Raw genomic sequence first — 12826 nt, 5'->3', positions numbered from 1 at the left:
CTAGAAGAACTTTTTCTTCATCACGTTTAGAGCTTCTTTTACCTCCTTATTTCTCAGGCTATATAGACCAGGGGGTTCAAAATGGGTATCACAATGCCATAAAAGAGAGGCCACTTTCATATTCTCCTAGGAATTGTTAGCCTGAGGCTGTAAGTACATGTATGATAGGGTTGTACAGGAACTAATTACTGCTATCATGTGGGAGGCACATATGGTGAAGGCTTTTTTCTTTCCTGCAGCAGAAGACATCTTCAGGATGGCAGCCATGATATATGTGCAGGAAAAGATGACAACCAACACAGTGAACATCAAGTTAAATCCCACAAAGACAAGGAGTATAATGTTGATGTCAATGTTAGAGCATGAAAGAGCGAGAATTGGGGGGACATCAAAGAAAAAGTGATTGATGGTATTGGATTTGCAGAAGTACAGTGAAAATGTAAAACTTGTATGCACAGAAGCATTTATTGAACCCACGACATATGAACCAGCTACCAATTGGGGGCAGACTCTTTGGGACATGATTGTGAGATAGTGAAGTGGGTTACAGAAGGCTACATAATGGTCCACTGCCATAGCAGTCAGGACCTAGCAGTCACTGGGTGCAAATGTTCCATAAACCAATAATTGCATTACACAGCCCTCAAATGATATAGACTTATTTTCTAATACGAAGTTTTGCAGCGTCTTGGAAGTGATAGCAGAGGAATAACAAATATCAACAAAGGCCAAATGTTGTAGGAAAAAGTACATAGATGTTTGAAATCTGGAATCTGTTTTGATGAGTAGGATCATTCCATGGTGGTCACACAGATGACCAGAAATACAATGAAGAGGATGTATCGAAACTCATGTAGGGCGCCAAATCCCAGAAGAAAGAATTCAGTCACTTCAGTGCTATTTTCTTTTGTCATGGCTACTGAAGTCTAGAAAGACCAAGAAGAAGATGACCAAGAACAGAAAGAAAATCTTTGCAACTTCTTAAAAGAAGTTTCTTATATTTCAGCCACCTGTTTTTGAGTTCACTTCTTATGGCAAACACTCACAAAAAAAGATTTATTGTTTTCTATATTTCTACTAATTCCCTGATAAGTAATCACCACATAAAAAGTGATATGTGAGCCATGGATTCATTTTCAAAAATGAAGATCTCATAGAAGATCCACTTCTAATATGTGTGATTCTAAGAAATATAGATTAACACGTTTCCACTATGTTAAACAGGTATCCGTATTTGCTGGCAACAATATTCAAATATGATTTTGCACCTTTTCTTTACTTGCAGGTTTTTCTCAGCCATTTATCTATCTAATCCTGGTCAAGCTCCTGAAATTAGTAGCATGAATTAGAGAAATTTTCTGAGATCTGGTCATGGTTTACACATGTTTGACTTCAGAATGTCTTTCTACAACTATCCTTAGCATACAACTCCCATCTTTACATGCCAGACAGTCCTCTCATTTTATATATATACACCCATGCATATACATGCACATATATAGAAGGACGGACAACAGAATCACTCATGTTTTAATGCCAAAAATGATTCTCTTGGATCTAATCATCATGAAGCAACTTGAAAAAAAATCTGGATGATAGGAAATTCTACAAATTAACTGGCTTAGACACTTCAAAAATATCAATTTCATAAAAATCAGACAAATATAATACAAAGCAGGAGACTGTTCTAGATTTAATAAGAGTGGAAAGACATTGCAACTAAATTCAATACATAATCCTTAACTGGCTCTTGGATCTGCAACTACAATATCTGCTAAAGATATTGTGGGGAAAGTGGGGATATTAGAATAGTGAATATATATAATGTAATTTCATCAATATCAAATTTCTTTGGTGGGAACAGGTGGTTATAATAGAGATTTTCTTTGTTTGCAAAAGGTACATGCCAGATATCTCTCATCTGTCCATTTGTCTGTGTAGAGATAAAGCAAAAGAGAAAGAAAAAGAATTGGTTAATGTAGGTGAAGTATATCCCAGTGCTCACTGTACCATCATTTTAACTTTTATGAAGGTTTTACATCTATATGTTAGAAGTTAATGAAAAACACGGATAAAACACTGTCCTACAAAAACAAATGGAGAGAGTTTACCACCAAACGTTGAGCACTAAATATATTTGTAAGGACTGTTGCTCAGAAGAGAGTTATATGATCCTTAAAAAAGTTTCAGAAACAAGAAGAAATGGGGAGCTTAGAAATTGGTAAACAGGTCAAAAAATAAGAGTAAATAGAGGTAGCATAAAATATTAATAATATTTTCCATTGAGAAGTGGTCAAGAAACTGAAAAATCAGCTGATACTGATAGATTAGAGGGTTCATTAGATGTAAGCTCTAAAATTCTTATACCTTTTTAAAAAAAAGATTTAATTTATTTATTCGACACAGAGAGAGATAGATCACAAGTAGGCAGAGAGGCAGACAGAGAGAGAGGAAGGGAAGCAGGCTCCTCACTGCCCAGAGAGCCCGATGTGGGGCTCCATCCCAGGGCTCTATGACCCTGAGATCATGACCTGAGCTGAAGGCAGAGACAACCTACTGAGCCACCCAGGTGCCCTAGGCCTACATTTCTTTACCCGAATTTTAAAATCATAATGCTGAGGAAAGCGCTTCTTGACGAATTACAGTAAGGTATAATACTGGTGCTTCTATGGTATTGATGATATTTTATATTCATAGATATCTAGTGATTACATGTGTGTGTTGTATAGTCTGTATGTCTTGTTTTAATTATTAAGTATGTCTTGTATATGTTTTACACACCCTAAGTTGCCTTTCAAGTACAGTTTATAGGAATACTAAACTAACTCTCAGCAAGTCAAATGCTGCCATTTTTTTTTTAAATTAAAGCCACACCTCCTCTACAAGACATTAGAGAAATAAGAGTATTACCATTTTAAGGGTTAAAAGAGGTCAGTTCAGTCCAAAGGAAAAATCCAACATCTCAGGTGTTGATAACAATGGTCAGAGATTTTGGATCTAGATTGGTAAGCAAATTACATCCAGTCCTCAAGTTCAATTTTTATGTTGGTTCTCTGTGACAGAAGTTAAAGGTAATAGTATTCAAAGGAGATATGAACCATATGCTGTTTGACTTTAGTTTAGCAAACTAATCTCATTTTATCACAGGATATAGAAAACTTCCCTAAAATAAGTGGCTTTACAATTGGTTCTAGAACTGTATTTGGGATCGTATAAGAAAGAGAGCTGTATGGTCAGGGAAAGCAGCTCCAAGCAGAGGAAATATTTGAACGAATGCATGGTGATGTTGGCCCACAAGCTAAAGGAAAGACGCAATAGGGAGTCCATTATATACAACTAAGGAGTGTTGCTCTAATTAGGAATAATTTCTATATTAAATTACTATGAACAAGGTGGTGGGTATTAGAGAGGGCACAGATTGCATGGAGCACTGGGTGCGGTGCAAAAACAATGAATACTGTTATGCTGAAAAGAAATAAAAAATTAAAAAAAAATTACTATGGAATTTTTCTGTACAACTTTCAAAGAAATTCTCCCTCCCAATATTATTGACATAAAATTGAATGTAATATTGTATACATTTAAGATGTGATTGTGAGGACTTGATACACATGTATATTGCAAAATGTTAGTTAACATATCCTTCACCTCACATTATTATCATGTTGTTGTTATGGTGAGAATATTTAAAATCTACTCTTGCAACAACTCTCACAATACAGTATTGTTAACTAGAATCACCACACTGTGCATCAGATGCCTGGAACTTATTCCTTTTCTAACTGAAAATTTGTTTCCTTTGACCAACATGTCCCCATTTCCTCCATCCTTTGCCCACCCCCCCAGCAACTACTGCTCTACTCGAAGATATTCTTAAATAAAGTAAAGTTGTATGTAGATCCAACTTCTTCCATTCCCACAGTGTTAGCTGGTAACCAAGACGAACTATTTTAGTTTCAAAACTTTTACCGTGCATTGACAGTATTCAAGTGTTTTAGGAACTGAATGTTGAAAATGCTCCCAACTCACTCCATCAGTACATCTTGCGACTCTGTTTCAACTTTTGATCTTCCGGAGTCTGCAAAGAACCAGAGATAAAATTCCTGGTATTAGTTCTCTGACTTCTAGGCTTGGATTTTCCTTCGGGATACTGCACCAAGTGTCTGCTTAGAAAAACACTTGCTACAAGGTGATATTTTTGCTTTTGCTACAAATGGGGCAGGGCAGTTTTATTGAGGGCTGTTGGATTAAGATCTATTCCCGTCAGAATCTCAAACACTGGGGGCTGAGTGGAGGGCCTAGTGTTGATCTTCTCGGCTGAGACCATTAAAATTTTATTTTTTCAAGTTTCTATCCTTTAGGGAATTTGCATCTTGTTTACTCCTATGAGTTTGGGGACCATCTGTTCCAACCTGGGGCTGATCTTGAGAGTTTTGGAAATCCGCTTTTGCCTGCTGGATCATTCTACTCTAAACTTTAGTTTCTCTGTCTATAAAATAGGAAGATGTGGTTCCCTCAGAGCCACATCTGTGGTGTGTTGGAAGAGCAAGAAGGGAATGCATATGCATATATCTTGAACAACAAAGGACTTTGCCATGAGAGGGGACATCAGGATTATCATTGCTAGAAGACTTTTCCTAATCAAAGTGTCCCTTCTTTTCATTGCAGTGCCTGTTATCATTGTCATTTACCTTGTTGACTCTCTGGGATGTTGCACAGATAGGCAAGATCCTCAATGGAAGCTCTGTCTGCAACCTCAGTGAAGACATTCACATGCCCTTCTAACTTGATTATCTCCACGCCTCATTTCATTAGTACCGTGGCATCATTAAAAGAAAGTTCACAGGTGTTATCCTATAGTTCTAGACCATCACTTCAGAGAGCTCTTTAGAACACTTCCCGGAGTGCAAGTGCCTAATGAGTGATTCTGCAGAGTTGAAATTCTTCTCTTCCAGAGATAGATGTCCTAGCAGGAACTGTGACTGAAGAGCAATAGGTTGTTCTAAATTCCTGCTTTTTTGCCTCTTCTTCTCATATTTGGTGTCCAGTGGTTTCATGCCATATTGAGTCTGTCTCTCCAAACCATAAGAGACTCTTAATCTCACAAAACAAACTGAGGGTTGCTGGGGTGTGGGGAGGTGGATAGGGAGAGGGTGGATGGGTTATGGACACTGGAGAGGGTATGTGCTATGGTGAGTTCTGTGAAATGTGTAAGCCTAATGGTTCGCAGACCTGTACCCCTGGGGCAAATAATACATTATATGTTAATAAAAATACTTTAAAAAAAGAGGCTGTCTCTCTTGGTCTTCTTCCTAGGAAAATGGATGAGGTGATAGGGCTGGCTGGCATAGGGATTTAAAGCATGAACTCTCAGAGTCAATTGGACTGGGTCCAAATCCTGACTTTCTCCCTAACTGGGTGAACATGAGCAAATTACTAAACCTCTTGGAGACTTTGGATTTCAGGTTTCATGGATTTAAGGATGGAATCATGCATTCAGTAATTTAATCCATGTTTCTTGAAGTGCTCAATAAATTTGAATCTGTTGCCTGGTTACCTACTAAGTAACAGACCTTGTTCTAGTCGTCCTTTGATTGAACAAATGCTGACTGTGCTAGAAGGATAATCCATGGAATAAACACATGAATGGGTGTGAATGAAAGAGGCATAATCTCTGGTGGGGAAATCTGCCCCTTCTACTTTATGGTGGTGACTACTGAGAGCACCAAACCAACACTGGTAATAGTAATAATACGTATTTAGTGTTTGCCATTAGGAAACATTGGGCTCAAAGATTTTACACGCATTATCTTGCTGAGTCTGTGCACAACCTTATGCATAACCACTGTTATTATCTGCATTTTACAGATAAAGGAACTGCCTCTTAGAGATGTGAAGTGAGTAAGCCATGACCGCAGGGGTAGTACAATATGCATATGGAATTCAAATAAGTCACTTGGAATCCAGAATTTAAGATCTCAGTCACCAGGTCTGAGCCAGAAACAAAGTTGAAAAAGAACCCAAATGGCAAAATCCTGTCTTTTTGAGGAAAAACATAAATTCAGTGATTTTATGTGAAATGTGCAATGTCAATACAATAGATATTATTACACTTGCCATATGGGAGGCCTTGTGCTAGGCACCGGGGTCACATAGGAAATAGGAAAATATGGATATGACTTTCATGGAAGTTGCGTCCTAGTGTGTGTGCAGAGCAGAGTAAGCACAGAGAAACCCATTGAAAGGCAAGACAATTTCCAACATGGGTAAATGCTTTAAGGAAAATAAAATGCTGGATAATCCATGGAATAAATACATGAATGGGTGTGGAGTGATGGTGTCTGATAAGAAGTCCCACCTTGGTCTGGAGAAGCCTCCTTATAGAGATGGCACAGGGAAAACAAAAACCACCTCTGGGAAAGTATAGTGCACAATCCTTAAAGTGGGAACTGGAATGAACCTGGTCTGTTGGTGTGTTCCAAGGACAAGAAAGTGGGTTGGAGGGACTAAAGGGGACATGTTACACATGGGGTCAGAAACTGGGCAAATGCCTTATGACACAGAGCCTTCAGGAGTTTGAATGTTATCCTGGTGTGATAAGGAGTCATCATAGTAGAGTTTCATTGTGGGAGAAGTGACATTAGACATATTGCTTTGGACAGATTATTCCTGCTGTTGATTAGACTTAGATAAGAGCAAGAATGGAAGTTGGAAGATCTTTGATGAGGCTCATGCCGTCTTTCTTTTGAAAGATAACAGGGGCTTGAATTAGAATAGTATAAGGGATACGGAGACAATGATATTTAGTTGCATTGTTTTGGAGAGGTAGTTTATAGGAAAATTGCTTTTGGTTTGAATTTAGGAAGTGAAAGAGAGAGAAAACCAAGTTGGGCTCCTAGATGCTTGTTCTGATCAACTGTGTGAATGATGGGGCCATTTAACTGGGAAGGAGAAGACAGAAGAAGTAGGTCAAAATAAAGTACAGATAAAGCAGATAAGACATTGCCACAAAACAAACCCTCAGTATAACTGACACACAAAATTGAGTTAAAAAAACTTTGTAAGGGGCTTGGTCAAAACTGAAAATGGTGAAAAGCTGACAGCAATTGAGAGGGGTCCAAGGAGATAAAGGCTGGATTCCTTCCACCTCATTACAGAACTTCTCACAGAGTAAATGATCCCTGGAACACTCCTTAGGGGCAGAGGCAAGGGGTCATCCAGCAGTTTGGTGCAAAAGCAAACGGAATCCAAACAACCAGGGCTCCCCTACCTGCTGATTCTTGAGTTGTTTAAACTAAGGAAGGCCAGTTAGAGTCCATCACGTTGAGGTCAGCTGAGTCCTTCCTAGCCTCCTGTAGACATGAGCAGGCACCCCACAATGAGTCTAGCAGCTTTGAGAGAAGAATAGCTCTTGGGATTCAGATCTATTCCCATAAGAATCTGAAGCACTGGGGGCTGAGTGCAAAGCATTGAACTTCTCAGCTGACACCATTAAAATTTTTTTTCCCCCAAGTTTCTATCCTTTAGGGAATTTACATCTTGTTTACTCCTATGAGTTTGAGGACCATCTCCAAATATCTTCCTTTCTGACAGTCTAGCTTGTTATTAAGACAGCATAAGTAAGGCACATTGATACTTGTCGCTCGAAACACTTACCTTTTTCTCACAGCTCCATCCGGCTCCATGTACAAAGAGTGTGAGGCTCACCTGGACGGAGACCTGGCTCTGATTCATTTTGGTCACCTTATTTGTGTCAGCTGGTAGTAGGCTTTGGCCCTCAATTCCACAAATACCTTTGGATAGGGGCATTTCCTAGGCTTATAATATCATCATGATCATTTAAGATGTTCTGTGAACAGGGAAAGGTAAGATTTAGAACGATACCAGCTTTATTGGATTGAAAAATTTCCAAAATGATTGATGCCTCACGGTTCCTATATGGCTAAGGGATTTTGTTACAAAAGATGGAAGAGCTCAATTTATTCAATCATTCAGCAGATATTCACCGAGTACCTGATTTGATTCTGGTACCGTTCTGGGCACTGAGGGTCTCACAGTGAGCAAGAGACAAGTTTTGGACTCTTGATAAGTTCTTCCTTGTCAGGAAGTTTACATTCTGGTAGGTGAAAGATATGAAATACTATTGAAAATTATTAATAAAAATTTTGAGGGCATGTGAGGACCTCTGGGTATGAAAATTACTAGAATATCAGAGCCAGATGAGAATTTAGCTACCTTCCTGTCTCCCTCCCTAGCTTAATTTAGCATGCGAGAAATCCAAGGCAGAGAGGTCAGAGCACAGTAGGCATTGTTGCCAGTGCAGTGGGAATGTGTTCTTCGTCCAGTGCCTAGCAGTACTTGGCTACGGAGATAGGCATCCTGGGTTCAAGTTCTGCCTCCACTACCTATCACCTGTGTGGCTGTGGGCAAGTTACTTAACTTCTCTGTGCTTCTGTTTCCTCTCCTATAAAATGAGGATAATAGCATCAATATTTTGGTGAGGATATTTGTAAGTGACTGACACAGAGTAAGTGCTAAGTACATGTTAGCTGGTATTAGAATAATTAATATTGCCTGAGCTTCTCAATAATCTACAGCAAAGTGCCTGTGGGGGAGGACAGTGGGGACTGCTTTCCTTCCAGCTCAGCCACAGGAGCAGCACGTTCAGGGCCAGGTAGCTGGGGCTGGTGGGGATGCCATTCTCCAGCAGGAGTCCTCCAAGTCTGCATATGTACTCTGGATAGAAAGATGAGCCCTCAAATGGGAAGGTAAGATTCCTAGACGTGGGGAGGAGGGAGGCTGATTCTGCTGCCTAGACTCCGTTTGCCTCCAGCTTTTCCAACCTCTTTTCCCTGTGGAGGCCCTCCTGTGAGGTCTTCTGGAGCCTGGCAGCCCCTTCCCACACTGCTGGCCCCCTAACACCCCTGCCCCCTTCTCTGCAATCCCCGTATTTCCTTCTCCCTCCCACCTCCTCCCTTCCCCCAGGGGCATTTCCCGCCCCCATGGCTGCACCCCCAGCCAGTTTCCCTCCCTGCTGTTGTCATCTATCCCAGCTTCTCCTTGCTCCCCCCTCCACATTACCTGCCTTGACTCCTCAACCTGTGTCGTGACAAAGGCAGCTCCTGCATAGATATCTGGAGACACCCTTGTAACCCCTCGCTCCTGCTATTTTTGACAGCCCTGGACTGTCTTAATTTTATCCTTCTTTTTAATTTATATGACTCTTGGCTTCTTTATAAAATTGCCAACTCCTTGAGGGCAGAACAATGGCATGCCCGCATACTATGTGCCTGCAGCCTGCGTTAACCACAGCACAGGGTCTCCACAGTTACTTGCTGGGTCCTCTGAAGCGGGCATCAGAATCCTTCTGCAAAAACTGCTGTCCTGGATAGTGCTGGTGGCTTGGCACCAGGAAATTACATCCTCTGCAGGACCACTGGGAGATGTGGTGGATGGCTTGAGGCGGAGAAAAGGCATCCCCCAAGAAGGACTATCTACTGAGCACTCCCTCGGGGCCTGCACCAGAAGACAAATAGGCCAAAATCACTGCTCTCAAGGAGCTAATGTCATTTTCCCACTCTCCGTCCACTTTATCAGTGACAAAGACACACTTAAATTCATTCACTCATTTAGGATGCACTCTTCCATGTTTCTGTATTAAAACCTATATTCTAGTGAGATGAGGTGACCAACAAAGAAGACAATTTCAGATGACATACATGTTATAAAGGAAAGAAAACAGGTTAGTGGTTAGGGAATGATAAGCAATGGTGGTAGGGGAGGGCACATGGATTGAATTGAGTGAATGAATTGGAGTAACTAGAAGGTGGCCAGGATGATAAATATGTACCTCTAGTACAAATACCAGGGAGATTCCAGGCAGGTAGGACATCAAGTTCAAGGTCGCTGCTGAGAGAGAGAGAGGAGGAGAGAAAGCAAGGAGAACACTCAGGAGGCTAGTACCATGGCTCCTGAAAGGTGACCAGTGACAGGCCTGGTTCTGATACTGTAACATTTGTTGTATTTTTAAAGCCCAAATACACTGGACTTTTGTGAATAAAAGAGGTAATCCTAGGAAGGGGCAACTGGTTAATTAGTAGGTGTGTAACTTCTATTTTACTTTGTTTTTTAATGATTTCGCTTATCTATTTGAGAGAGAGAGAGAGAGTGAGAGAGAGAGCGAGCAGAGGGAGAAGGAGAAGCAGACTCCCCATTGAGCAGGACACCCAATGCGTGGCTCAATCCCATCCCATGACCCTCGGATCATGACCTGAACTGAAGGCAGATCCTCAACAAACTGAGCCACCCAGGCGCCCCTAGAATGCATAATTGTTAAGAGAACCTTAGTTTGGGGCTGTGGTCACTGCACCACTCTGGCTAGAAACTCCCCATTGGGCTTAGACAGCCTCACACTCTTTCCCTCTTTAGCTCTGCGTAGTCCTGACCCCAATAAATCATGTATCGTAACACTAATTCTTTTAATGTAAGTCAGTGTTTGCATTTACAGTGAGGAGGACACCCAAACCGCTCTTGTGCTACCTTTTCCAGTTGTTTGAACAGAGTTCCAAGTTACAGGCTTTAATAGTTCCAGCTACTTGTTTTTTGGGTCACACTGGATAGGCAACACTGGTGCAAGTATGACAGTTGGATTCCGGGCAGCAGTTACCAGGAATGTTTTGAATGCTTGTCTGAAGCATAAAGATTATTGCCTGTTTTCGTCACCAGGTTGGGACATTTTGTGGATTTGATGGTCATTCTTAATTGGGAGATTTTTTTGTTGGTCACATGGAAATGGTGAAGGTCAATTCACCTGAAGCCTCGAGTTTAAACCTTATTTTGGGTAGAATATTTGTCTTTGGCAAATAAACTACTTCCTCAGCACATCGGAAAGGGCTTAAGAGGTATGGAAAATTACTACCCACCCACTGGCTCACCCACTTCCATTCTGGGACAAATGGAGGTGTGTGTCCTGGTAGAAGGAGTGGGTCATCAGGGAGAGGGAGTTGGTAGGACTTAGGGTAGAGGGGAGTGGCTATTTACCGACTGATACAGAAGTGTCTCAGTCTTTTAATAAATGATACACCTGCGGGGACTGTTTCCTGTTTCTTTCTGCAGGACTAGTAGTGAAATCCAGACATCTTCCTTGAAGTGGTGTATACAAGAACTCTGGTGTAAACCAGAACTGATATGCTGGGACACCCTGATAGTCTGTGACCTCAGTTCAGTTCAGCTCTCAGTTCAACTGTGTGGGGCCTGGAGCACAGAGTTTCCTGATGGGTTCTCCTACATGATGAGTGTCCTATACCATTCACCCTTGTGTTTCATATAAACATTGTAATTTTATGTCTATGCCACTATAGAAAAATTTTTGGGTGGTATACAAATATAAAATCCTTATCTGTGCTTTTTATGAATGATGGCAAACTTGCAAACATTAGCCAAACCTTCCTTTTAGAATATAGTGCAACATATTTAGGGTACATTCTTCAAGCTGGATATTTTATGTTTTCTAGAGATGAACTGAACTCAGCTTTGCAAATGGAAAAAATGTCAATGAAATACGATGGGCTTTCCTCTCTGATGCCTTCTCTCAGTATTAGACTCATTTCCTAGCCTCTGACATTCCCTTATATTTCCTGCAAGGACTGAGCTAATTTTTTTTTTTTTTGTAAGCTGGTCCATATTTCTTCCGCCCGAACTTGACTGAAAGTATCCTTAAGATGCTCTGTCAAAGCAAGTTTCCCCCTCTTCTCTCTTTTTCGGTGACCTCTCTGGGGAGTGTGTTTAAGTCGGTATCTTTTGCCCTTACTTCCCTTCCAGGTTTTGCAAGGGCGTTTTCTCCAATTACCTGCTAGCCATCCCCACTCAGATTTTCTTTCAGTACCACAAGCTCAAGGTGTTAAGAGCAACCCTTCCCTTTTGCTCCATCTTCTACTTTTTGCCCCTTGGTTAATGTCACCACCTACAATGTGAACTTTGGATTGTCTTTGGGCTTCCCTAATGTTTAATTACGTGCCATATTCCATGGTTTTGGTCTCTACAACATGTCTTATTTATTCCTTTCCATTTCATTATTCATCCCACCAGTCAAATTTAGGTTCTCATTATCTCTCACTCAGTTATTGAATTAGTCATCTTGCTGGTCTCCCCTCCTCCATGCCACTCATCTTTCAATCTTCTTTTTATGTGGTTCCAGGAGGGTCCTTCAAGATCACAGTTCCAATTACACTGCTCTCTAACTCAAAGCTTCCCTGTGGATCCATGTAGTGTACTAAACCAAGCATAGGTTTTCCAGCCTGGCATTTTAGATTTTTTTCCAATGTGGACTCAGTGTCTAACTTTCCAGGCTTATGTACCATAGCTCTAACTAACTAATTTATTAAGACACTTACTGAGCATCCACGCAAAGTCAAACAGTGGGCTGGATTGGTAATAAAATGATGAGTGGCAGCTCCCATGGCATTTTCAGTGTGGTGGATATACAGACAGGGATAAGTTTTATCCGTGTGGTGAACAGGGCGTTGGAGCTTATCAAGGGAGACTTAATCTGGTTAGTTAAGTCTAGGAAGATGTCCCAGAGAAAACAATGTTTGTACAAATAATAGAAAATTATGTTTGAATGCTGCTGAAAAGCCAAGGCGAAATAGACTTATGAAGAAATGAAGTTGAAATGAAAGTGAAGAGAGAACTTGGCACACTATTCTATAATCTCACTGGGCTCCCATTCTATTCTTTGGGCAGTAGCTTGTTCCTGCTGTTAGGGCCAATTTAATGTTAAAACCTGTTTAACTATTAGGGCCTGCTTAGCCAGAGCAACTCCATATTG

At 40.8% G+C, this 12826-nt stretch overlaps 1 pseudogene; it reads right to left on the bottom strand.

Annotated features, from left to right (window-relative positions):
- On the bottom strand, positions 1-914 carry LOC125079990 (olfactory receptor 5AK2-like; annotated as a pseudogene).
- Positions 915-12826: the final 11912 nt, after the last annotated feature.

The sequence above is a fragment of the Lutra lutra genome, chromosome 10 (assembly GCF_902655055.1).
Source record: "Lutra lutra chromosome 10, mLutLut1.2, whole genome shotgun sequence".
In the NCBI taxonomy this organism is placed as follows: Eukaryota; Metazoa; Chordata; class Mammalia; order Carnivora; family Mustelidae; genus Lutra; species Lutra lutra.
This window is presented reverse-complemented; position numbering and strand designations above follow the sequence as displayed.